This window comes from Octodon degus, unplaced genomic scaffold, assembly GCF_000260255.1.
Source record: "Octodon degus isolate 3935 unplaced genomic scaffold, OctDeg1.0 scaffold00024, whole genome shotgun sequence".
NCBI classification, from domain to species: Eukaryota; Metazoa; Chordata; class Mammalia; order Rodentia; family Octodontidae; genus Octodon; species Octodon degus.
Genome location: NW_004524600.1, coordinates 13,377,388 through 13,405,251, shown reverse-complemented (window position 1 = coordinate 13,405,251; position 27,864 = coordinate 13,377,388). Strand labels below are relative to the sequence as shown.

The following is a 27,864-nucleotide window of genomic DNA, read 5'->3' as shown; positions in this document are numbered from 1 at the left end:
ATGCCAATATTCTTGTTTTCTCTTTATATAGAATTATTTCTCTGACATCTCTTATATGAGAGTTGAGCCTCTATGTATTTCTACTGAATAAAGGTTATCCTTCCTGGAGCTATCTTATTCCATTTGAAAGGCCAACTCTAGATATTAAATGTTTTCTATAAGTATTACAATTCTAAACTTATTATTACAACTGAAATAAGGGTAACACTCCGAATCAGATGGGTATGTCAAGCTGTTGGAGATAACGGGGTTGGACTAACTGATGGAAGAGACATTCAAGAAACATAAATTTAATGGTGTCAGAGGGGGAGGTCATGTTGCATAAACCACATTGTTGGCTTCCCTATTTCTCAGTAGCCTCATGGGCTCACTGCTGGACCCTGGAAGAGGCACATGCATGGAAAACAAAGGGGAAAAATGAAGCAGGTCTCCGTATTTTAAAGACAGAGTCAAATATAGTTCCAAGTAGTCCTGAGGTATCAGGCTCACAGGTCTAATTTAATAAAATAATCTTAACTGAATGCTGGGGTAAAACATAGGGTGACAGCGTAAATCAGGTCTGGCTCTTTCTTGCAAAGAGCAGAGAAATAGCCTACGCATAGCTGAATGGGAAACCAAGACACCTGATCACCACAGCACTCTGTGTTTCTGACCAATTGGCAGCTTCCATCAGGGATGTTGCCGAAAGGAATCAGAACTAGAAAAGTGCTGTATCGTGTCTAACAAATGATAAGGGCAAAGGGGTGGCTAGGAAGCCTTGTCTATACATAAAACTCTGTCTAGAAGCTTTTCAGAAATACCAGAGAAGGTTCTCAGCAGATGAACAATAGGGAGTTGAATTAAGAAAATATTTCTCTCACACCATTGAGCACTGTGGCCCTATTTTTCTGTGAAACTGAATACTCAAGGAGAATAGCCACAAAGCAAGCATTTGTGATCAAGCTAGCTCTTTTTATATGCTTTCCCCTTAATGCTGATCACAATACTGTGAAGCTGGTATTAGCATTGTTAGTTTACAGTTGAGAGAAACAGGTCTCAGAGGACCTAAGTAACAGTCTCCAAATCCATGGCTAGTAAGATGTCAAAGCAGGATTTGAAAAAAGGTCAGACTCTTCACTACATCATGCCATCTCCTAGAGGAACATGGAAAAACATAGGTTACATAAATATTAAATCAAAATCTGCCTCACTAAATTTTCCACCCACTGATTTGAGTTTCACCTTCAGAAAGAAATGTATTGTTTTGGTGGCCTACTCTTGCTTCCCCACAACAGCTCTTCAGGGACTGGAAAACACCTGTCTCAGAGCTCACTGGATTTTCATGCTGGCTTCAATCCAGTGTCCAATTTCCTCTGCAACTTGGTCTTCATTCTCTGGGAAACCTACTTAGCCCATGTCTCCAGCACTGTCAGATGTTCTCTGATCCTTCTAAAAATAGTTCTCATCATCCTGTGATGTTTTCCCGAGCTCTTAGGATTCCTGCACGTTTCAACAGCTCCCCTTTTTTCCCAGGATTTGGCAAAAGACACCATCTCAGCACCATCCTCCGGTTGCTGCAAAGGTGGGCAAAGTCCCCCAAGTTTTACAGGCCATGTGAATTAATTCTGTTGAGCCCATCTTACTGCCCTCCTAATGTAAATGTTATGATAAAATATTAAACTATATGTATCATTGATGATTACTTTATAGTAATTCAAGGTCTTGCTTGTTTGAATAAAATTCATTATTTACCATTTCCCACTAGAAGTGATTTCTTTTTGTTGATGTCTCTTCCTAATTGCCTGAACTGTGTGACACATTTTCCTAGCAGCACAGAAATAATTATTATATTCCTTAGTTTAGTTAGTGTCTAAGTTCTGATAGTGTTATAAATACCCTTTTTGCATAATGAAAAAATGTCTGTGTTTAGGTTTTTCCAGGAATATTTATAGGCAGATCTATTCAGTGCAAGTTATGCCCTATCCACGATTGAAGGGACCCAAATGACAGACCCCACGTATCTGAATTCCTCTCCTATTTGCTAAGGGCTCTACAAAACCTGTACTCTCTGTTTATAGATTAAAGGGTATGTACACACAGTGTGTCTTGTCTTTTTACATTTAAACATTTTATGTAAGTTTAAAATCATAACATAATTTATGTTGGAAAGTAACATGAAGTTGGAAAATATATACTTTGGTCCCACCTATAGGGTATATGAAAAAGGAAGATAAATTGACCTAACCTGGAAAACATGCCAAACCATCCACTCAACAAAGGCAATCCCATGAGACAATTCCTTCGGTACCTGGCTGAAGACTAAACTCCCTTGAAGAAAACAAGAGGGAAAGAAGCCCATTTCAGGGGCTGGGGAGATGGCTCAGTAGAATAAGTGCTTCCCTCACAAGCGCAAGGGCCTGAGTTTAATTCCTGGTTCCACCAAAAAAAAAAAAAAAAAAAAAAAAAGAAGAAGCCCATTTTTCTCCATATGAGAACATGTAGAATTTCTAGATGTAAAAGACAGGAGAATTACACTTACTAATGTGAATTGAGCTCTTTTCCACTATGCATTTGCCATATAAAGAGCTAATATTTTATAATTGTTATCAATTTATAAGATGGGCAATCCAATGATTAATAAGGACTAACAAGAGAGCATGATGGTGCACACCTGTAATCCTAGCACTTGGGAAGCTGAGGCAGGAAGACAGCCATTGAGTTTAGTTGGAGGCCTACCTAGGCTAGACAAGTGAGTTCAAGGCCAGCCTCAATAACATAGACTCTGTCTCAAAAAAATTTAAAATTAAAATTAAAAGATAAGGACTAAAAGCCATACATCTTTGCCTAAAGGAATGTGTATCTGAGACAAGATCTTCAATATTTAGATGCTTATTCAACTAAAAGTCAGGTGAGGGTTGCTAATAATAAAAAGTCAAAAGCTTTCTTATTAATTTGTTATATCCAAGTATATGGAAGACATGATTATTAAACTATTTACTATTGTGTTCATTGTAAATAAAATAAAAAGAAGTAACTTGATTTTATGGAAAAGTACATTGAAGTGATTTCTTATTTTCCAGGTACCTTTTGTTTCCAAATGAAAAAAGCTACTCCAGAAGAATTAATTGCATGCTACCATTTGCTTAACAAGCACATGGAATCGCATAACATCCATTGCTGTTTTTTGTTTTGTTTTGTCTGTTTTTTTTCTTGTTATTGTTTTTGTTTTTAAACTTGCACTTCTAATTAGTATTTTCCTTATGATTATTCCTAAAATCTTTAAGGATAAATGCCATTTTTCATACTGCTTTACATCTGTATAAACCACTGAATACTGGCCTCAATCCATTTCATTCTTTAAATACTGGACACATTTACCCCATTCTCTAAGCAGGATACAGTCCTGGCCTTGGAGAAGCTGGCGAATGCTGCCCTCTGACACAGAGGGCAGGCACCTTAGCCTTGCATCCTGGACCAGAGAGTAGGAAGATGGATGGAATTAAAGAAACTTATGGAAAGGAGGAACCGCGTGGCTCTTTTGGAAGAAAAAATGAGTAGGAACTGGCCAGTGGAAGACAGGTGGGAAATTGATGTACTGGGGCCTTCACACGTACTAGGCACCCGATAAATAATTGCCTACTTGTTCTGGAATAAGCGGTATTGACTTGAAATCAGTGACCTTTTAACTCTGTGAATCTATGGGTCTCTGACTTTTTTAAACCATTAGGACCTTACTTACTAAGTCAATGCTTCAGGCTTTCTTTTCACCAAAGAGTGTTTCTCTCTACTAGTAGAACAACAGGACTGCTCTTCCAGAAGTGGGGGGAAACACTCAGGTTTGATGTCCACGTATCTATTCTAAAAGATAATGAACATTCATTTTTACATTTTAAGATGAAGAAAAAGTGAAAATAACCACACTTCTCTGTTGTTAGTATAATAGTATGTTTTTTCCGGTCTATTTCTTTTTCAATTATTTTGGTTTATTATTTTTATATAGCTGCGGTGGTATTAATTACCAGTATGTATTTAAAACTAAAACCCATAGTACTTGGTGTCGTAAAGCAGAATGTGCTGAATTATTAATTAAATGGAAGTTGCCTCATTCATAAAAAGTCAAAAATAAACTTTCACAACAACATTATAAGTATCTGTGTCATCATTAATATCTGATTTATTAACTCCATATCCCACAGAAATTTTATAACATGTAAATAATGTAATCTACCATCTTCCTGGACATGTAGTTAATTTCAAAAATGTTGGTGTTCTTTGAACAGTCTTAGAATTGGGATAAATGAATCAAAAGATATGTTTTCAGGGTTCATAGTACATATTGCCAACTTGCTTCTTAAAAAGACTATTCCAATCTTCATTTATACCAGCCGTAAGAATGGTTTCTTATTCTTATTGGCCCTGAATATTATCGCTCAAATTCTTGTGCCTTTGACCCCTTTAAAAAAGGTTGTTCACATTTGCATCTACTTGATCACAGTGAAGTTGAACATTTTCTTTTAGACTTGATTATATTTATTTTGAGGGCCTAAATGGAATTGACAGCAGTTCAAAATCAATAGCTCAGCCCATCTCTATAAAGGCTTCTGAGTTTCTAACCATGAAGGTTAATTGCTCTATCATTGTTTTTGTGAGAACTAAAATATTCTCACTGATGACACATTTACAAGTAGAATCTCCCTCAGAGCTTCTACTTCAGGAGAGCTGTGGGCCAAGAAGCTGAGTCCTCGAGCTCACCGGCGCTAGCACAAGTCAAAATTTCCTGAGAGACAACCCTTTCTTCCTCTAGTCCTCAGATTTGGTGTGATGCAGAAGAAATGTCAGGAATGCAACAGAGGTGCCTCTCTAATGAGATGAAAGCTCCAAATCCTACGTCCGCAGTCTGCTGCAGACTTGTCCTGCATTATCTGCTGTTAAGTTCTCACTGCTTAGAGCACTTTGTCCTTCTTTGACGAGGTATTTTGGCACACTGAATGCTCATCGCTATTTATCCATAAATTTCACTTGACCCTTCTAAATATAGGCTCACAGCAATCATCTCTGTGCTGCCTCTGAAGACATGGGATAATTAGCACAGAGAAATTCCTTCTGCCAACGTGTGCTATGAATAGAACGCTTTCGTTTGATTTCTGGGTATTGTCCAATTGTAACATAGTTTGTATACTAATTTCATGAAAATTCATATAAAATATATGATTTTAGGCTCAGCAGTAAATAGAAGGCAGTATGAAGGGGCAATGCATTGGCTGTACCATGTCTGGTTTCAGTAAATACTGTCTCTGTGCTTTTCTGGTGGACCGTTTATGAAGTTACCTCCTAGCAAGATCTGTTCTAGAAAGGCAATCATGTATGTCCATGATTCTACTAACATTTATTCAATATTTGTATATGCTTTTCACTGAGTTTGTGGCATTCACTTATTATCATATTCCATTTCTACAATAAGTATATTAAATATGGTAAATCTGTTTTTCCCATTTACTGTAGATGTGATTCAATAATTGATTTAGCTAGACATATCCAACCAGAATACAAACCAAGATCTCCTAATCTTCTGCCTATTTCTTGTTCTTTTTTTCACTTGTCCCCATGTTTCAGTAGTGATAACCCTCACATTCATCAAAGAGTTTATCACATTGAAATTCTTAAATTACTTCCTCCTCTCCCCAGATAGACTGTAAATCCTTAATTTTCTCTTTACTATTTTATCCCAAGAACACTGCAGACTGCCTAGAATTAGTGGGTATTCAATATTTTTAATTAATATATAATTAAATCAGTAAGTAGCTCCATGTTATGGTTTGTGTCTAGCTGTCCTCCCCTCTCCCCAAGACTCATGCAGTCATGGGGCGGAGACTTCTAGAGTTTGACACTAACTCATGATCCACTGGGATTATGGTTCTTAGTATTGGTGGGATTATGGGTGTGTGTACCTTCCCCAGCCTGAGGCCATAGCCTGATTGCAATTTAAGGGAGAAAGACTTCCTCTCTCTGTTGCCATTTTTGTTGTTCCATAGCCATGAACTGCTAGACTCTGCCATGTACCTCTCTGCCTTGAATCCAGCTGAGTGTGGACTGAAACCTCTAGTAACTGTGAGCTAAATAAACCTTTCCTTCCTTCATTTTGGGTGTTGGGTAATTGTCCCAGCAACAAGAGAAGAGTAACTAAGACACTCCAATTGGTGGAGATGTTGATATTTGGGTTATGTGCTGTGTGTTTTGCTCACAAAGAGAGCCAACAATACTTTACAGCTTACTTTTCTCCATCTATATAAAATTTATTTTAATTATTTACAAGCTAAAGCACCTCTCTATCCTATTATTTCATCTAGCCCTGACCAATTCAACTTTCCAACAAGTTGTAGAAAATTATTAATGAGTTTCACAGTATTTGAATCCATTGTATGTCACTTCAATACAGACTAGATATTTGATAAAGAAAAGAAGTCTAGATCAAGGATCTATGTCCGATGGGGGCATCATTGTCTTGTAGCAACACAATGGTAGACACTGCTGTGACAGCAAGAGTAGCGCTTCTCTCTTCCTTTTCTTATAAAGCCACTAATACCACCATGACAGCCTCGCTCTATTTATTTACTTAGTTAGTTAGTTGGTTAATTAGTTAATCAGTTGGTACAGAGTTTAGCTATGCAGCTTGGGACTTGTAGTGCCCCTCCTGTCTCAGTCTCCCCAGCACTGGGATTACAGGCATGCGCCACCACGCAGTCTTGGTGGCTATCGAGGCTCAGTGCACCCCGGACAAGGTCAGCACAGCATGTGGTCCTCAGGATCGAACCTGGGTCTTTGTGCCTGCCAGGAAAGCACTTAGACCACCAAGCTCCCTTCTTGGCCCCCAGCCACACTCTTACTATTTCATCTAATCTTAATAACCTCCCAAAGACTGTACTTCAAATTACCACCAACATGTTCATTTGAGGACTCTTTTCCCAGATGTGAACGTTGAAGATGCATACAAACTATGGTTCCTATCAGAGTTTGTTTCAATGCTTTATGTGAGTGAACATATTATCTCTATAGAACAGAGTTTAAGTAAAAGGATTTTTTCAATATTCCTCCATATTTTCCATTTTAAATCAGAAAGAAATTCTAATTGACTCTCAAATTCTCAACTAGATTCAGTCAGTTATATCACATCCAGGTGAATTGCTAGCACTTACTGAAATGGCTCCGACGCCAAGGAACTCTCCTCCACCTGATGGGCCGTATCTTACATTTTGAATTGCCCAAATGCAAACTGTAGAAGAATAAAATATTTTAATTGAGAAAAATATGAACTAGTACAAAAATAATATTACAAATCATGAAAGCTTAATTGTGCATGCATTTCCAGGAGATAATCCTAAAAATCTGTCTACAGGAAGTCACTAGAGATGCATTACACGATGTATGTTCAGCGATGTTTTATGCACTACCATTTATAATAATAAAAAAGAAACTAAAAACCGCTTATTATCCAACTACATAAAATGATTTCAGTAAATGATGGCATATATATATATATATATATATATATCATAGTGAAACCATTAAAAATATGTCATTAACCAAGGAATATTGCTAAATGAAAAATTATTTCATGATATACTACCCATAATGTAATATCTGTACAACAGGAAACAATCTGTCTTCTAAAAAAATATGTATTTGCATGCATAGGGAAAATATTTTTAAAAATGATGACCATTTCAGAGAGATGGAATTCCTAGTAGAATATTTGCTTTATACTCTTCTCTCTTGCAGAATTTCCAAAAGAAAGCTTGCTATTTCTTGAACTAAAATTCCTCTTTTTTTTTTTTTTTTTTTGAGGAACTAGGGATTGAACTCAGGCCCTTGCTCTTGCCAAGGAAGAGCTTATTCCACTGAGCCATCTCCCTGGCCCCTCCTCTTTTTTTATAATTTAGGAATACTTGTACTTAATGATATAAAGGAAAATTTTCCCTGCCCATGACAGGCCTTTGCACCTCCGAGGCGACCACAGTGCGCAGTCTCTGCCCCATGCCTTTCTGATCAGCTGAACATCTGCCTTCTCTGCTAGGCTCTGCAGCAGCTAGGCTGGTCCTATGTGAGCAGCAATCATTTCTCTGTGCAAAACCTTCCTACAGCTTTTCATCACACTTGAAACAAAAGCAGTAGCCATCGCAGTCCTCCGAAGCCCTCTCTGGCACTGTTTTCTACCACATTAATTTTCAGTGCACATCGGTCTCTGGGTTTTCTTGCTTCCGTGCCTCACCTCCCAGCCTCTGCTCTTACTACTCTTCCTAACTGGATCACAGAGCCTCCAGTCGCTGTGTGCTTCTCGCTTGGTCCATGTGGGTCTCAATGGAAATCTCCCCTCTTCAAAATTGAAGACCCCAAACATTCTCTCAAAACAGAACCCCCGTGACTCTGAGTTTTCTTGACCTACCTCATATTTCTTCCTACCACTTATTGCTACACAATCATTTTTATTAGTCTAATTGTTCATGACCTGTTATTTCAACCAGAATATGAATTATGTAAGTTCCACGAAGGATAAGGATTTTTCTGGTTTCCTTTTTTCACCACTATTGTCCCCACTTCCTACAAAAGAGACAGATTAGGGATTTAACACATATGCTTAAATTAATGAAGGAAGTGGTCTCAAGCTCCCTGAGCCAGCTGCTACACATCCAGGTTCCCCATTCTGAGATCCAGCAATGCTAGGCAGGACAACCAGGCTACAGCTAAGCCTGGCGTGAGGAGCAGCCTGCCCCTGTCTCCTCCCCTTTGCTCATTCTCCAAGCAGCTCCGTAAGATACCTCCAAATTCAAATGACATCCCAAGCTGCCATATCCCACTTCTCACTCACATAGAGCATCTAATGAGCACACCACTGTGAAGCAGGTATGAACTGCAGCTCCCAATTAATATTTATTCATCCTCGTAACAAATGAAGGGCCCTCAAAATACATATGTTACTTTATGGGAAAATTTACGTGCACAGCTTTCTTTTTTAAAGGTATATGGAAGAAATTCTCTCTAAGGTCAAAAACACTTAAAGACAAAGGAGAGAGAGAGAGAGAGAGAGAGAGAGAGAGAGAGAGAGAGAGAGAGTCAGACAGAGAGACAGAGAGACAGAGAGACAGAGAGAGACAGACAGACAGAGACAGAAGATTCAAATAATCCTGAAGCTTGCAGCACCTTCAAGCCCCAGCTCTACTGACAGATTAAACAATGAACAGCTTGTTTGCACACTGTCTTGGCAAAAACACCCAGCTGGGAAGGTGTGACTCAGAGAACAAGGAACAGGACATACAACAGTTATTCAGGCAGATCCACCCAGGCAGGCAGAGGAGCACCCAGTTCTCAAGTGTTTTGTCAATAATGTGGAACAAACAGGTAGATGGAGGAGAGGCCACAATATAAAACAAAATATGCCCTAATTATATGGCTAGCTAAATTAAGTTTGAGTTCACGGATGAGCTGTCATCCACAGAAAAGAAAAACCAGTCATGGTATCTGTGGCTGTCATTCCTCAGATCTGCTGATGTCCTCACTGAAGAAAAATGAATTAGACAACCAAATAATGTAGACAAGAAAATAGGTTCAGTGTATGATCATCAATTCGATTATACTGTTAGTCGTGGGGACTTTGAGTCATATTCAGGAAAATGGATGCACTTTGAGACCATAATGCTAAGTGAAATAAATCAGATGCAGAAGCTTAAATATTGCATGGATTTTCTATATGAAAAACCTAAAATATAAATAATTAAAAGAGAAAAATAAAAGATATATGACTGGTAACAGGTAGGTAGAACTTGTGGCAATAGGAATGCGAGAGAGGAGGGTAGGCAGGGGAAGGAGAATTAAAAATGATCCAGATGTGGTATGTGTGTGTAAGGGTTACCCAAGATGAATGTAATTATTGTGCACCACACAGAGACTAATAAAAAAGAAACTAAAAAGAGATAAATAAAAAAGGCTTGCAAATCATCACAGAAAAACAATGAAACAAAAGCTGGGATGGTAGCTATTACTTCAAATGGGAATCATTCTTAAGAATGTTTTTCTTCTTTACTTTTACGCAATCCAGGGATTTGAATCCAGGGTCTTCCATGTGCTCGGGAAGTGCTGTAGCGCTCAGCCAACTCCCTAGCTTGGAGAGGTTTCCTTGTTTGTTTGTTTTATATTTAGCACAGGGTCTACAGGGTCTCACTATATAGATGGGACTCGTACTGGTCTTCCTGTTTTCAGACTCCCAAGGGCTGGGACTACAGGCACCTGCCACCATGCCCAGTCTGTCACCCTGTCAGTGTACTCCAGGGGCAAGGCCAGCACAGCAGGCCAGGGATCAAACCCCGGCCACTGCGCTCTGCCTAAGCAGGCGCTTTAATCCACTGAGCTTTCAAGAGGTTTCCTTGTGATCTAGGTGTGCTGTCTTCTCCCAAAAGCCGTAACATCACTCAACATTCCAGCGCCAAGCTGACTCTGCTAAGTCTGCCATAAAAGACCAAACAGGCTTGAGGAAAATGGGGCTGAGGCATAGATTAGGATATTTTCACTTTTATTCCATTAACTTCAAAACATTGTTTCACTATAGTTTTAAAATAACATAAAGTTTACCATCTTACCCATCTTGAAGTATGTTCAGTAGTTTTAAGCACACTCACACTGTTGTACAATTAATCTCTGGAACTCTTTTCATCTTGAAAAACTGACTATTGTATTAGTCAGTTTATGTATTTTTTTACATTTTTTGGTACAGGATCTCACTATGCAGCTTGGACTCGCGGTGATCTTCCTGTTTTCAGCCTCCCCAGTGCTGGGATAACAGGTGTGCATCACCATGCCTGGGCTTGGTCACAAACTCAGTGTGCCTGGGGGTGGAGCTGGTGCAGCATGTGGTGCCCAGGATTGAATCCTGGTCCCTGTGTTTGCTGGGCAGGCACTTAGTCTACTGAGTTATCTTGCCTGCCCTGTATTAGCTCTTGCAGAGTTAGAATTTTTAATAATTAAAAAATTTATATCATGAAAATTTTGCATTTGCCTAGTGAAAGAAGATAATGTTTAATCCACATTTGTATAGAAAATTCAATCCTGAAATAAAAGCCTTAATAAGACTGGTCAAAATCTCAGAAGTCAAAGTAAGCAAACTTTCAAAAGTATATATATATATATATATATATATATATATATATATGTATGTATGTATTACATACTAGAAGTTATCTGAATGTTTAAAAAATATTTTAAGTACAGATTGAAAGACAGAATAAATATTAAATTTTGTTCCATTTCCTCAGAATCCAATGTCAAATCCATCTCCACTATTCACTAGCAATTGCCACTGACTACAATTACAGATAGTTTAGTAGAAATTTATCACTAGTAGGAACTCGTGCTTTCAAACCAAATGCACTGGAACTATGATCAAAATGTCCCATCTAAGCATGTAGGGCATGCATGCCTATAAGCCCAGCACCATGGGAGGGTGAGGCAACAGGATCACAAATTCAAGCATGGGCTGAGAAATTCAGTGATTTAGCAAGAACTGCCTCAAGCTTTTGAAATTACATTTTAAAAAAGAAAAAAACAGTTGAGGATACAGCTCACAGCTTGATCTAATTCCCAATATGAAGGAGTGGGGGTGGGGGAAATCTCCTTTCATCATCCTCTATGCATGATCTCAAAGAATATCTACACGTCAGAGGGCTCTATTGACTACACTAGGCAATGTAACTGGTGAATAGCGAACTGGTGGTCAACTTCTTATACCCAGATGAACTGAACTACTATGGTGCTGGTTGTGCCTTCCTGAGGGCTGTTGCCATCAACATAAAAGGCAGAACAGGGAGAAGTTGTTGAGACACTGTTAGGGATGTTGTTTGGAGAAGCTGTTGGAGCTGTTGGAAGCTGCCAGTTCTCTTGGGTTGTTCTGCTGGAGGACCTCGTCATGATGGCTTTCCTGATGAACTTAGCTGTTCTTGTCAGAGGAGAAGCATGGGACCTTCACTGTCACTGGGAATGGCTACAGTTTGTTTTGCAGGAGCCTTGGTTCTCATCTTGAGCATTGCTTCCTGGCTTGAGCGGTGGTGGTGGTGGTGGTGGTGGGAGAATGGTGCACTGTTCAGTCTCCTGGTGAAGCTTGTCTCACTGGCTTTCCTGATGGGAACTCAGCTTTTTTAATCTCTGGAGAAGCTCAGTACCTCACTGTTGCTAAGTACAGCTGTGGTACCTTTGGGGGAGATCTGGTGCTTGCCTTGAGCAACAGTGGCTCCAGTTCAGATCTTGCAGCTTGCTAGAAATGGATCCTTCATCCCACTGTCATAGACTTTCTAGCTTCCACCACTGACCCTTGAGCCTTCCCAGAACAGATAGTGAATCAGGCCTGCGTGAGATTTTGCTGGGGGCCCTAGGACTTGTGGGAAGCATTGTTGTGGGCTCTAGGATTTTGGCAGAACTCATGCTGGTTGTTAGGATCTAGGCCCTCACCTGTATTCTTTAGTGTTAGTGTGTGGACAGATTTTCTGCAATTCTTGTCTATGACTCCTTGGGTGATTCATTATAAAATAATATCATAAAATGTGTACTGAATTATATTGTTCCCCTTGAAAAAGTCCCAACTATGACAGTAGCTTTAGGGACTGAGATCCAGCAACAGGCCTGGGCACGAATACCTGCCTAACAGTTTTGCCCTTAATATTCAGTTTCCCTGGAATTTCCCTAAACGCTGACTAGTATTTTTTTTCATTGAATCACTTCTGCCAAATGCTGTAGTCACAGTGATATCACTTTGTTGGGATGGGGAAAGAATAGATTGTCTAAATGTATCTCTAGAATTCAGATATTTTATTTATTAATATGTTGTTTGAGTACATAAAGCCATAGTTAGATGGATTTCTGTCACCTGAAAAAGAACACTTGGATAGGAAAACTGAATTTCCTTCTTGACTGGGAGAAACAGGAGTAGTGTTTGGACAGGGAATAATTGTTTAATAGTTGCCTAAACTGTGACACTAAGAAAAAATCATGCTCACCATCTCAGTCTCATTAACAATATCTCATTACCAAAATGAAATGATAAATTTTCTTAAACTCCATAAGAACTTCCCACTTAGCTAATCCTAGGAATTATTAGTGCACTTTTCAATTATGAAAATAAAGATAGCACCTCATATTTACATAGGGCTTTAGCTTTTTCGCAGCACTTCCATGAACATTATCTCATTCTGATGCTCAGTACTGTTTAAGATGGCAGATATGTTATTTCCATTTGTTCAGATGAAATTAAGATGAAAAGCATTTGAGTAAATCGTCTTTAGATGGTGCGTCAAGTGTTGGCGGTGCCAGTGTCTACACCCGGGGCTTCCAGTAACAGTTTCTAGTTCTCATCATATTATTAGCCTGCATTTGTGGGTCCATTCATTATTTGTTTGTTTCTGGTGAAATTGAACACCTTTTTTAATCAGTAGGAAATAGCATATACTTTTTTCCTTACACTGAATCACCCCATTCATACACAGACATCAGACTTTTAAAATGAATGGCATAAAGCAATCTGCTATTGCATTATTTTATTTTTCCTTTTGCTAGTATAGATTGCCCAAATGGCCAATTGATCCAGATGTTATGATTTTATAATCTCTATATATTTGGAATTAGTTCAAAATGTCAGAGAGTTTTGATATTTTAGGTTTTACACTTTATGTTTTTCTCTTTGTGTGTTATAGCTCTTGCCAAACACCAAATTTAGCAGCCTCTCAGAGCTTTTTCTAGCCTGCCCCAAACAAGAAGCACTAGAAATTACCGAAGACAAGTTGGCCTTGTGAAATTTTCAAACTAGTTTCAAACCAAAGAAATTGAGAGAAATAAATTTAGAACACTTGGGAGCTTTGAAGGTCTACTTGGGTACATTTCAGTCCCTGCCAATGGGAAAGAAAGTGCTAGAAACATAAAGTGTGCTCAAAGTCTCACCTCAGAGTGACATTCATCCCTACTAGGTGTGCAAGGGCAGACTTCTCTTTTGGGGTATGATAGCATATTCTTGATTCAGAGGCCAAAACACTTTTAGATTGATTGGAAAAATGATTTTTGCATTTGTTGCCATTGTTACAGTTTTTGTTACTTAATTGGGCTTTTTAGAAAAAAAAATTCCATTTTTCTGGGGTTTTACAGAGACCTACAATCAAATCCATTTTTTTTTTTAAATTGTTACTATTATAACAAGTAATGGTTTTGTGGATTACAGCCTGGATCAAGAGTTTACTGCACTGAATTGTTTATGATAGTAAATTCATTACAAGGGGATCAATAAAGCAGAGTATCTATGACCCATCAATCAAAGGGAGGAAATCTTTTCAGTGAAGTAAACTATTTACAGAATACCAGAAATGCTATGGGTATTTCTGGAAAGCAAAATGTCAATACACTAAGAATTCATGCTTTTTGGCCTAATAATGAATTCGAGGAATCTCGTGTGAAATATCACCCCTTAATACAAGTAATGACATTTACCCCAAAGATGTTCATAAGGGTGGGATTTAAGAGAGTGACAAGTTGCAAGTAGTCAAATTATCTAGAAATTTTGAAAATCTATAACATACACACTGCTGTATGTTACCTTGTCTTTGTTTCTGCTATTTGTTTTTGTTTTTGCTTTTAGTATTCAAAATTAAATTAAATTAAAGAAACAAATCATTCAGAAGTAAGAGAATATCTAAGAGAATTATAAAATAGTCACTCAGTAAAATATCACTACATAGCAATTAAATATCAAGTCGATTTTAAGATTTGTAGGAATGCACATTGGACTTAAACAGATGAGTTTGAATCTTAATTCAAGCTTCAGTTAGATTTATAAAATTGAATCTCAGCTTTTTAACTTATAATGAAATTTCAAAATGATGTACGTACCCAGGTAATACAAATTTGAACACATTTTAAACACTCAATCGCGTATGGTTACTTTAGAATATTAAGTATGATGGAAAGACACAATCACTTACATGTCATCATAAATCTATGAAAAACTACATGTAAGGATGATAAAAAGGCTAGTACAAGTCCAAAAGCACAATAGAGATTGTTTCCAGAGAGGAAAACCTAAAAGTTGTATTTGTATATATGTTCATATGTTTTTTAGATTTTTTTTTCCTATATAGTATTGATTTTTATAAGAAGAAAGAGATACTATAGCCACTTAAAGAAATGTGTATATTCAGTCACATGGAAAGAAAGAACATAAAAAAAGAAAAAAGAAAGAGGACCAGCCAGAGAGCTCAGCATACTGAAGCGCCTGCTGAGGCAGAGCCCAGGGGCCAGGGTTCGATCCCTGCATGCTGTTCTGGCCCCGCCCCCGGGGCGCACTGAAATGGCTATTGAGATTGGGCATTTTGGTGGTGCACACCTATAATCCCAGCTCTTGGGAGGCTGAAAACAGAATCACTACGAGTCCAATCTACATAGGGAAACCCTGTAGACCCTGTACTAAAATACATAAAAAAAGAAAGACCAAGAAAACTTAACACAAAGAAAATGTTTTTAAATTCCCAACTTCAGATAATTTCACACTAACCATAGTTCATTTATTTATTTTTGTATTTTAGGGAATGGTCTAAAGGGTATTTAAGGTCTCACTACTAGATCAGACTCATAGTGATCCATCTGTTTACAGCCTCCCAAGATCTGGGATTACAGGTGCGCTCCACCAGGCCCAGTCTCAATCACCACCTCAGGGATCAAACCCCTGGCCCCTGTGCCTGCTTGCAGACACTTTAATCCACTGAGCTATTTGGCCAACCCAAGCCATACTTTATTTACAAACTATTTTCTGAATACCCTTATTTAGTCATCTCAATCTTTCTTGGTTCTCTCCACCCCAATGCATCCTTTGCAGCTACCTGAAATATAATCCCTCCAAAACTCTTTTCAGTTTCCTTAATAAGTATTGGGCTTTCTGTATCTGTCTTCTACAGTATCCTTCCTGGTGTTCTGCTAACTTAGGACATAACCATCATGAGCCTAACAAAACACTAAACATCATTTACGTTTATGTTATATACATATTTATGGTATTATTAAATTCTTATACATGTCCAATGAGTCAGACACTAATTATCTTGATTTATAATTATCTTGGTTTATCCTGATCCCCAAGGATAGTTTAAATGTTCTGATCCCCAATACTATGCTATCAATCAAAATGTTGCGAACTCATACTTGTTTTTGCCCTATGCTTGATATTTTAGTACCTATAGGATATTAGCAACACTTTTAAAATCAGACATGGATCAGACCAAAAACCTACAACTCTTGTTGCACAGGTCCTGCTTTACCTTGGTCTTAACCATCCAGTAGAAAAGTATGAAGATGAAATATAGGAAGTAAAGCCATGCTGTTAAGTTGAGCTGTGGGGGACTCAGGTCAATAATTTCTGACATTGCCAGTTAAACAGAAGACCCAATGCTATTATGGGCTACTGGACTCTTTTAGAATATTTTGCTGGGTTTACACACTTATAATATTCAATAACGGAACTTAGAAAAAATGGGGTATACAGATGAATGTCCATTTTGTATCTGTGTATTCAAAGTGGTTAGGATAGATATATAGTTGCATTCTCTTAATGAATAGAATGATTTGTTCTAATGGTGTTTGTAAATAGGATCTCAAGTCCGCATCTTGTACAGTAATTAACCACTAAGAAGAATATATGCAGTGTGTTATTTGTTGAAACTGTACTTCAAAAAAGAAAAATCAGACATGGAGTATTTTAGGCAAATATTGTTAGTTTGCCTTAATGGGATTTTACCTATATATGTCCAATCACATCTGTGCCTTAAAAATCTTTGTATCTATGTACCACTTAATAAATTTTCTTTATGATCTTTTTAATGGCTTATGCTACATTCTGCAGACACAGTAATGAAATACTACCGTGAAGGTCCTCATCTTCAAAGGGATGACTGATACATTAATCAGAGTTAAACAAATTTCAGTGCTACCAAGGATAAAAATGTGGTGCTACCTGGGTACATTAGGGAGAAATTTTGCAGAGATAAAAGTGAGACTAATGTTTGCCATTGAGAAGGGAAAGGGATAGAATCTAAAGTTCAATAAAAATGACTTGAACTAGAGATATAAATTGAGAAATGGTTAACACTAATGCTAAAATTTGATACGATTTTAACTATAGAAGTGAACAATAAAATAAAGTAAACTATAGAACAGGATGAGTTCTCCATAGAAATCAATGTAGGAAAACAGGGGAGAGATTCCAGGTAAGAATTCTGTAGTAGTGCATTTGGAAATCAAGCAGATGAAGCACAATCAGGAAACACATCCAAGCAGAAAGCAATATCAAGTAGCGGAAATGAGAGATTAGAGCTCACTGGTCACTGAGTGGAGCATGTCTTTCCAAAAGAATGAGTGACCAAGGGGGTCAGCCATTGCCAATAGGTCCAGTGAGATGGGGATGGAGAAATGACCACTTCATTTAGCAACATGACAATCATTGATGACTTCCCTCATTTCACTGGAACAGTAGGGTCAAAGGCCTTACTAAATTGACTGTGAGAGTGAATGAGTGATGAATTTTGGGTGTGAATGTAAAAGTAAATGGGATAGTGATTTACAGAAAGGAAGAGGAAAAAAAAGAAAGGATTTCTTTTTCAAGGACAGAAGAAATACCAGCATGTTTCAATGTTGACAAGAATAATCCAATACAGAGGTTAACACCTACAATGCAGGGCAGACAAGTAAAAGGTTGCAGGAGCAATTTTTTTGGCCAAAAAGGGGAGACTGGATCAGTCAAGTACAGAAGAAAAAAGACTGACCTTTAATTGGAGTTTAATTGGAGCAATAAGACATAAAGAAGAAGAAATAATCACAAGTCCAGTAGATAAATAGATAGCATAGCAAAGCTTGTAGAAATTCTCTTTTGATTGCTACAATTTTCAAAGTAAAGTAAAAAGTTGACTCATCCAATGACAATGAAGATAAATGAAACAGTACTTGTGCCTTGAGGAGAAACAATGATACCTGATACGGTCATCTGGGTCAGAATAGATGTACTAGGGAAATGTACCCTGATTGCCTCTCAGAAGTGAAGGATCACTTGAAGTAATTACAGCTAATTTAAAATAAAATGATAGAATTATTTCCTCAACTCTGTAGAGAAACACACAGAGTTGAGAGAGAGAGAGAGAGAGAGAGAGAGAGAGAGAGAGAGAGAGAGATAATAACTGGATTGGCTTCACCAGAAAAGTATACAGAAGAAAAGGGCAAAGGAGTTTATGAGAAAAAGAGAGAAGTGAAAATATTGGAGCATGGATTATGAAAAGGAGAAGATTACAGGTTCTAGTAGGACTTTTAACATTGTTAAAATAAGAATATTGGAAAAAGAAAGAAGATAGGAGGTCATAGTTGAAAAATAGGATGACTGAAATGATGATCATGCAATACTTAGAAATATTAGGATGGCAAGGTTTAGAGTAGTGGTGGCACCCCGATGGCATGCGTTCCACTATTGTCTGTGGAGCTGAAAGTTCTAGAACATTCACTGTGGCTGGTCTAGAACATGGCCGTGAAAGCCAGGTATGAAACCCCAAATGTAGACGAGGAGCTGGCAGTTCATGAACAGCGGAGTCCTCTGGGCAGTATGGCAATCTCAAGGAGTTACGATGAGTGTTCTGCTAGACAGACTACACAAGCAGAGGAAAACCTTCTGAGCAAACGTGAATGAGGATGCCACAGAAGGCTGCAATGAGAAGGGGCAGAAAAGAGCCAAAGATGCGAGTGCAGGTGAAAAGGAGAGCTCCTTCAATGGAAGTTGAAGGGAAAAACAAGCAGAACACTTCTCCCTCCGTAGCAGAGTCCAGGGGCACAGAGATGAAGCGGAGTCACCACACAGGGGGTTGCTGTGGAATTCTGAGCCATACTTTTAAGTCACCGCTCAGCTTAATAGTTCAAATCCAATTGGAGGATGCTAATCAACAGAACTCAGAGGTACCCTCTGGCCAATGAGCCTGAAGCTGCTAAACATTCTATCTGCTGCATTTTTTTTTTGATGCAGTCATCTGTAGAATCCTTGTCTACCTCTACATATTGCCAATCTTGAAAAGAGAAAAATTTCAATAGGATGATAGCTTGAAAACACTCTAAAATCTGAGTGCGTATCCTGGAGTGCTGGTCAGCTCAAATATATAGCAAATTGGAAAGTAAAGACAATCTAAAGAATGTTAATTATTTATTAAACAAATTCCATGTTTAATAATAAACATTATTAGAGGCTACAAGAATAGCCCTTTTATAGAAAATAGGCTAAAGAAAAACAAAACTGAGAAAAGCATAATATCTCCATTATTAGTAAAATATTTATAGTGGAAGCCGGAGTAATGATCTAAGACTGGCAGGATCATCAATTCCTGAAAATTCAGATAAAATGGAGGGTGAAGAGAATGCTTGGAATGTGTTGTTTCATTTTCCCCCAATATTAATAATTCCCGTTCGTGCCAAGAAGAAATAGCTACGTGATATTCTAGGGCAGGGCAATACAATAGAGCATTTTGTGTTCACGGAAATGTTCGCTATCTTCATAGCCCATCATGGTATCCACTAGTCACAGGAGGGACGCTGAACCTTGGAAATGTGGCTACCATGATCGAGGAAGAGAACTGGAAATTTTATTTAATTTCAATTAGACTACATTTAAATCCTCCACGTTGGACAGTAGAGCTTTCTAGCAAAACAGTATAGAAAGTGAAGAGTCCAAAAATGCTAGGCAAATACAGTGACCAGTCTCCACACCTGCCTCTCTGGAAGCTCAGGGTTGACTGCTTGTTCTGGGAAATTCGAGCCTTCATCTATCAAAACCTATTTCAATTTCTACTCACTCTCTGAATCCTACCAAATCATTTTGTTACTAAATAGATATTTTAAAAATCCCAAACTGGTTAACCTAACAAAATTGTTATGGTCTTATCTTAAGCTAAGTCACACCAAAGCTAGAAGTTCAAATGAATAGAGAAAGCAAACAGTTAAAAAACCTGGTAGTATGATTATTTCTCTTACAAACCAATACATTACTCATATGACTTATTATAAAAATTGACCAGGAGTGTTGGAAAGTAATTTTTAATGATGGAAATGGAAGAAAAATACAGATATTTTAAAATGAACGTTTATTTGATTTTCCTTTTGCATAAATGGATTTTATGTACCGAAAAGGTAGCTAATCTTGATAGATATGCCTGGAATTGGTTTTACAGCTGATGGCTATTGGAGCCAGCTTTCTCATTCTAATTTCTTTTCTGAAACTTCCAATTGAAGATGACATCAATATTTATGTGAACTGGGAAAAAGAAACGAGGGACAAGGTGCATAAAACTGATTAATGTAAACTGGAGAGGAAAACCCTAAAACCAAACCTAATGGCCCATCAAGCAGGAGCCACTCTTTTTCTTAACAGTGTAAATGCTGCCAATTTAAAGGAGCAACTTAGATCACACGAGATACTGAAGGATAGAGAATATATTGCTCTTAAGAAATAAGGTATCAAAGCTTATTAAAGTCAGAGAACAAGAGAATGAGAGTGCATTAGCACAAAACTGGCATCATTCTCCAATTAGCTGAATACCTTAGAGAGGACTGTGTGCTTTTGTGCCATATTTAAATAAACTTTACTTGTTAAGTTGCTCTATGCCACAATTCAAAATGCAGCCGAGAAATCACCCTTTTTACTGTACAGATGATAACCTAATTCCAACTATTTTTATCTACTTTGTAATTCAAGTGATGCAGGCTATATATTATTTCCCTAAGAGTCAAAATTATATTTAGAATTAAAATTGGTTTTATGTAGTTCAAGTTATTGCGCCCGAAAGCAATGAGTCATGCACCAAAAGTACACAGATTTGGGAGGCAAATACGGAACCATTAGCTGCTCAGCAAGGGCCTGCTCAACCCCTTGGTTTGAAAAAATAAACTTTAAAAATACTGTACAGCTAATGTGGGCTGAAGCCACAAGGTCACCTCTGATACTTTACAAAGGTGCCATGGGCTTTTTGTCTTCTTTCTGAAGCCATGGATAGAATCATGGTGTAAGAAAAATTCTTACATCTCATAATTATGTTCTGTAGTACATTTCATATGCAAAAGGAATGCAACTGACCTACGTTCTGTTCAGTTATTTTTCCTTATAGTGAAGGAGAGTAGACAGGGGTTCTCCCACACATTATTATCTTGTAGCTATGACAAAGAAGCCAGAAAGACAGAGAGGAGAAAGGCTTTCTGCTTTGTGAAAACTTCACACTCAGGACCTTGATCTCATTATCATTGTGATTTAACCAATTGGACCAACAAGACAAACCTCAGGCATCCTCGGTGGCACTGTACTATATACAGGGCTCGCTTTTCACTATTACACTAATGCAGAATGGTGAGGAGACTGACATTCATGAAGTGGTTGCCCCATGCCCCGCAGTCATTTCTTAGGTCTCTTGTTTAATCTTCAGGAAAGCCCTGTGAAGGAGGCCACTTCACAGGTGTGAAAATAGAGCTCTGAGTGATGAAGGATTTTTCCCCCAGGTGACTCAATTGTAAGAAAAGAGACCAGAACTGGAATGTGCGCTAGAAGATCATTGGATCCCTATTGTGTCATCCACAGCTCTATAAATCTTAACTATTTCCACTTTGGCTCTCTGCATCATTTGGTAAAGAAGAGAAGTGAGAGCTATGTGGCCATTTTTGGACATAAATCCTGTTAAAATTTTATCAAGGATTTAGAAAAACAAAGGAAGGCTTTGCTGGATAGTTTAGTTGTTTATAGCACTGCTTGAGTAAATGCAGGCAGGCACATAGGACCACGGTTCGATTCCCAGCTCCAGAAGTTATGCCAGACCTGCCCTTAGGGCAGCCTGAAGTAGCAAAAAAAACAAAACAAAACCAAAAAAAAACCTCCTTCTAGAAAACCAAAGGAGCCCTAGAAAATTTATGTAACTTTGGGATTCAGAACAACTGATTACTTACCCTCACTCCAAAATCCCTGTGGATCCAGATGTGCAAACCTTATATGACAAGTCTCCATGCTTGCTCGCTAAAGTTAGATGGCATAACAAGATGCTTATTTACTGCCAACTTATGAGAAATAAGGGGGAAAAAGTAGAAATGTACACTCAGGTAAAGTCATACTTGAGATAGTGGAGTTAGAAATAGCTCTCAAAGTTTTCCATAAGAAAAAAAAAAATCTACTTCCAACAGTGACAGAGAACTTTGTTAGACTAATTCTCCTGTCTAGAACACATGAAAATTCCTATTATAATAGGTACAATTATAAAAAATGTATGAAAGATATCAGAGATTCTCCAAGACTCTGGGATTTAAGAGGCTGATACTCCAGTGAGAAAAGAGGTGCACATGGGTGAGCATGACCTGCTTAGCCACTTCTCTTTTTAAAGTCCTCTCTTATTAATGAGTGGTGCGAAGCTGGGAAATCAATGTGGAAATGGTGCTCCACAGGTCTGAGCAAATTCACAAAGGGTTAAAGACAAAAATGGATTGTGAGGCTGATATGCTGGTCAGAATGAGTGGCTGACATTATAGAGAAAAGAAAATTACAGGGATATGAGTTCAACATTTCAATATACTGCATCATATTTCCCCTTTTTAAAAATGTATTTAGTATAGAGTCTACAGGGTCTCACTATGCAGATTGGGCTCATAGTGACCCTTTTGTTTTCAGCCTCCCAAGTACTGGGATTATAGGCACATGCTACCACGCCCAGTCTCAGTCACCGTCTCAGTGCATGCCAGGTCAGGGCCAGCACAGCAGTCCAGAGATCAAACCCTGGTCCCTGTGCCATCCTAAGCAAGCACGTTAACCTGCTGAGCTATCTGGTGGGCCCCACATTTCCTCTTTTAGCACTTAAAAAATTGTAAACTGCATGTGATGTGAAGTAGAAAAGCTAAGCAAGGAAATCACGGCTCCGTGGCTGAAAAGGTAACTAGGGATTCCTATGATAGAATTGTGCTAGAAAGACAAAAATTAAACAGTAATGCACACCAGAGAACAGGCCTTAGGAAATTCCACAGAATTTTAGTTAAGAATATGAAGGACTCCTAGGAGCAAGAGCAAACAGGAAATACCCTAACATGGAAGCACTCAAATATTCTAGAATCTTCAATCAAGGTGACTCCTATCCTAGAATCAAAGTGTGACACCTGGACTGAATAAAGATAATCACCTATTCCTCTAACTACCCAGCAAATGTGAAACAACATTCTATGGGAGGACAGAAAATAATCTAGATATAAAACATCTGACTTTTAATTTAAAACTACCAAGCATACCAGGAGATAGGCCCAAAGCCAAAATCTAAAGTAAAAGTACAGACAATAGAAAGTATCACATTGCCCACAAAGATAAAATTAGAGTGAATCAGATGCTGCTTTTAAAATATTTTTGGTTACTATATTTAAGAAATCCATAAGAAGATAGAGAATTTATCCAACATAAACCTATAAACAAAAATCAAATTGAAATTTCAGAAGTTAAAACTAAAGTAAATGAAGTAGATACTCAATTAGACTTGATAACAAATTAGATCCAATAAAATGAGGCAGAGTAAACAAATAGATTAGTAAATACATGCATCAAGAAAAATTATGGACACTATATCAAAGAGCATGTAACACTTGATGCAAAGGTCTAACATGTCTGAAATTGGAATCTCAGGAGAACATGCAGAGAAAGAGACAGAAGCACTACCTGGAAACTCTTGCCAAAATTGCAGAACATATCACAGATTCATGATGCTTCCAGAAAGAAATAATATAGGATGGTCCACAATTTTACATATAACTCAAGGGCACTTCAACTCATGAATGCTTTTGTTCTCAAATAATTTGGCCCACAAGCAGAGCATTTGGCAAAATTTTGTTCTCATTTGCAAACTCTGCATTGGGCAACAAACATGGCTGTGAATCTCTTTCTCACATGAACATGAATTTGGTCATCTTTGACAGAATTGTGGAAAGAATTAAGTTTGTGAACTGAGGTATCACTATAGAAAAATTGCTGGCTCTAAGGACAAAGAATGGAGTAAAAGCTGCTAGAGAAAAAAAAAGACACATGGTTTGAAAGGAGAAATAATAAAACTGATAGCTAACCTTTCAACAGAAATTATGTGAACTAGTAAGACTAAAAGAATTGAAAACTTTAAAATGTTGAAATACAATAACTGCCAGCCTAGAATCCTATGCCAGCAAAAAGAAAGGCCATATTTTCAGGTTTAAAAATAATCAAAAATGCATCTCCAGTGAACCCATATGAAAAGAAGGTTTTCCTAGTGGGGGTTAAAAAAAAAAAACCTCAGACAAAAGCAGAAAAATGCAGGCAGCAGTGAAGACAAATTGGAGGGGAAAAAACTAGAATGAATGCATGACAAAGGTAACACACTCAGGTCCCTTTCTGTCCCTCTCTTAGACAGAAGCTTTCTTTCCCCACTAAACATATTTTGCTCTTAACCTCTGTTGTTCCTACAATTCACTTTTTGGTCAGGAGTCAGGGAGATAGCTCAGCTACATAATCACCTGTCTGGCAAGAGCAAGGTCCTGAGTTTGAGCCTCAGTCAAAAAAAAAAAAAAAAAAAAAAAAAAAAAATCACTCTTCAATTTTAGAAAACACAAACTCCTCCCAGGTGTCTTTATCATTGGGAGTTTTATCCCTCTATACTATTTGGAGGTCTTCCACTGAGATCAGTGGATTGAGACTCAAAGGTATACATCTACCCAAGATGAAAATGCCTGGTATCTATCTTGGGCCTTTGGATAGAACCTCTGGAGAGCATCTCTAATTGCTGATCAACAACTACACCAACCCCTTTCAGCCTGAACAAGCCGCAGTGGTCATTGCCCATTGTTCCTTCACTGAACTCCAGGTTACTTCCTCAGAGAGGTAAATGTTATGGGCAGCTGAGTTAGGTAGAAATAGTATAGGTGGTCAGACAGAGCTGGGACCTCAGAAGGACCCAGATGGAAGACAACTGAGGGAGAGACAGACACTCTCACTGTGGGCCAGACCTCGAGAGAAAAGATTGAACAAATGGGCATCTGGGGTTGTACTCTAAATAGGTCTCTGTCACCTTGAAGAAACCAGGAAAGGTCACTAACCCAATCCCCTACATGAAAAGCCCCTGTTCTACATTCATGCCCTCTTGATATGTGTCCCACTTCCCCATTTGATCCCAATTTAATCAATTTTACCTGAGCAATTCTACTTGTAATCTTATTGGTGGACCAGTTTTGTTCCACCTCAGGTACAAGTTCCCATGTTTCCCACCTTAGATCTGCCTCACTTCTTGGTTTTGCTCTATAAAAAATACCTTAAAAAGACAGATTCCTTAGAAATCTACACAGGTTCCCTTCTGTTGCTCTCTTGGGCAGAGTTTTCTTTCCCCAATAAATATTCCCTTTTAAAAAATAAAGTAAATAAATATATAAAATAAATGCAGAATGATTGAGTAAAATAATATTAATGTTTCATGGAATTTACAATGGAGTTGTAATTAGAAGATATCACAAAAGTAGGGGAAAGTAAGTGGCATGAAAAATAATTTAAGGAATTTATATTTACTGGAAAATGATGAGATTATTATATTATAGTAGACTACAATAATCAAAAGAAGTCATCCATACTCTTTAAGGTAATCACTAAACTGATTGTTTAAAAAGTGCATCTAAGATATTCATAGCTAATTACTAAAGAAGGATGTATAATCAGAAAGTATTTTAAATTAATGCAAACAAGAAAAATGAGAGGGTGAATACAATGTAACAAATGAGTAAGAATGAGAAAAAGGCTGATGTAAGCCTCAATATGTCAAATGGCATAAAATATAACAAAACTAAAAAGACAAAATATAGTATATTGACTATCTAACCATAATTTCTTCCAGAATTCAATTGCACAGTACTTATAAAGGACATTTTAAATGCAAGGACAAAAAATATTAAATAATAAAGATTAAGAAATAGTATGAATAATTGACCAAAATAAAATTAACATAACTTTAGTATTATCAGTCAAAGTATTCTTTAAGGCAAAAATTGGTGCAGGTAAAGAAACATGCCATAAATATAAAATGCTAAATCCATCATAAATGATTCCAGAAAGCTATAGTAATTCTAAAATTCTGTACATATAGATTCAAAATATAGAAAGCAAACATTAAGAGTACTGAGAGAAAAATTTTAAATTCTGCCAATTATTTAGATAATATAGTATATCTCATTCAATACATTATAAACTTCACACATCTGCATATCCAGAAAAAGGAGACAAAATATTGGAATAAGAGTATAAATTTTACAGAGCATATCTATTGATGCAAACAGTTAAAACATTCTCCAATGTTTGGAAACTCACCAATACTTCTTTAAAATGAAAAAAAAAAAAAAAGACATTTGAAAATGTTTTGAATTTACTAATTATCAAAAAAAGCAGTATATCAAAACATGTAAGATGCTGAGTGGGCCAGGAAGATGGCTCAGTGAAATAAGAGCTTCCCTGGTAAGCGCAAGGACCTGAGTTCAATCCCCGGTTCCGGGGGGGGAAAAAAAAAGATACTGAGAAAGTAGCTTTTAGAGAGATTTATAGCACTAAATTGCATTTCTTGAAAACTAAGAGAGCCAGACGTCAAGGATGTAAGCCCCTTACACTAAGTAGAGAAAGAATTGTAACTTGGATCTAGATAAATATAGGTAAAAATACTCGTGATGTTACTAATTACTATAAAATAAATTTATAATAGAGAAAAAAATCAATCAAAACCAGTCCCTTTGTTGAAAATATAACTAGCAAGCCTAAGAGATTACAAATTACTAAATTGCAGGAGCAAATGGAAAATATCACTACATAACCTAAAGTTTTTTTTTTTTTTTTTTTTTTTTTTTTTTTTTTTTTTTTTTTGGTGTGTGTGTGTGTGTGTTTTACTGATAAACTTTTTTTTTTTTTTTAATGCGTTTGGTATACAGGGTCTCACTACACAGCTCAGACTGGGTGATCCTCATGTTTTCAGCGCCCCCTGTGCTGGTGTTGCAGGTGTGCGCCACCACACCTGGACTGGGTTACTGGCTCAGTGCGCCCCGGGGGTGGGGCTGGCAGGGCTGACAGGGCCAGCGGGGAACGCAGGATGGGGGCTCGAACTCCTGTTCCTGCTCTTGCCAAAGCAGGTGCTTAGTGTGCAGAGCTATCCCACCGGCGCCAAAGGATATTTTTAAAATGAAGAAAGATATGAAAATTTCAAGGGTCGGCCTTATAGTTCATCAGACTAAAGTGCCTGCTTTGGCAGAGCGTAGAGGCTGGGTTCCATCGCCGGCCTGCTATACCAGCCCCACCCCCAGGGTGCGCTGAGACTGCGATTGAGACTGGGCATGGTGTCGCAAGTCTGAATCCCAGCGCTTGGGAGGCTGAAAACAGGAGGATCACTAGGAGTAGGATCTACATAGTGAAACCCTGTGGACCCTCCCTGGGGGAAAAAAAAAATGTGAAAACTTAATTTCCAACACATTTGAGTAATTAATAAAATGAAAAAGAATCATGCAAAAAGCACAGTTCTCAAAAATAAATGAAATGAAAAGATTAAAAAAAGAAAGTTCTCAAAATCTGTCAGCAAAAAGGAAAAACTGCATTGTCCATTAAATAAAAATAAATCTATAATTTAAAGCCTTCCAGTAAAGAAAATTTATAGTACATGTGTCTTTTCTACTTATTTATTTCCAACATGGAAGAAAACTCAAACAATCTTAGGAAGAGACTTGAAAAAAAAGAGAAATATTTTCAACTGGTTTTATTAGGCTCATGTGACCTTGACCTCAACCCCTGGCAAGGAC

At 37.7% G+C, this 27,864-nt stretch overlaps 1 pseudogene; it reads left to right on the top strand.

The window, feature by feature from the left end:
- The window catches only part of LOC101591614, a 20,751-nt pseudogene extending 6,946 nt beyond the window's left edge, over positions 1-13,805 (top strand).
- The last annotated feature ends 14,059 nt before the right edge of the window (positions 13,806-27,864 follow it).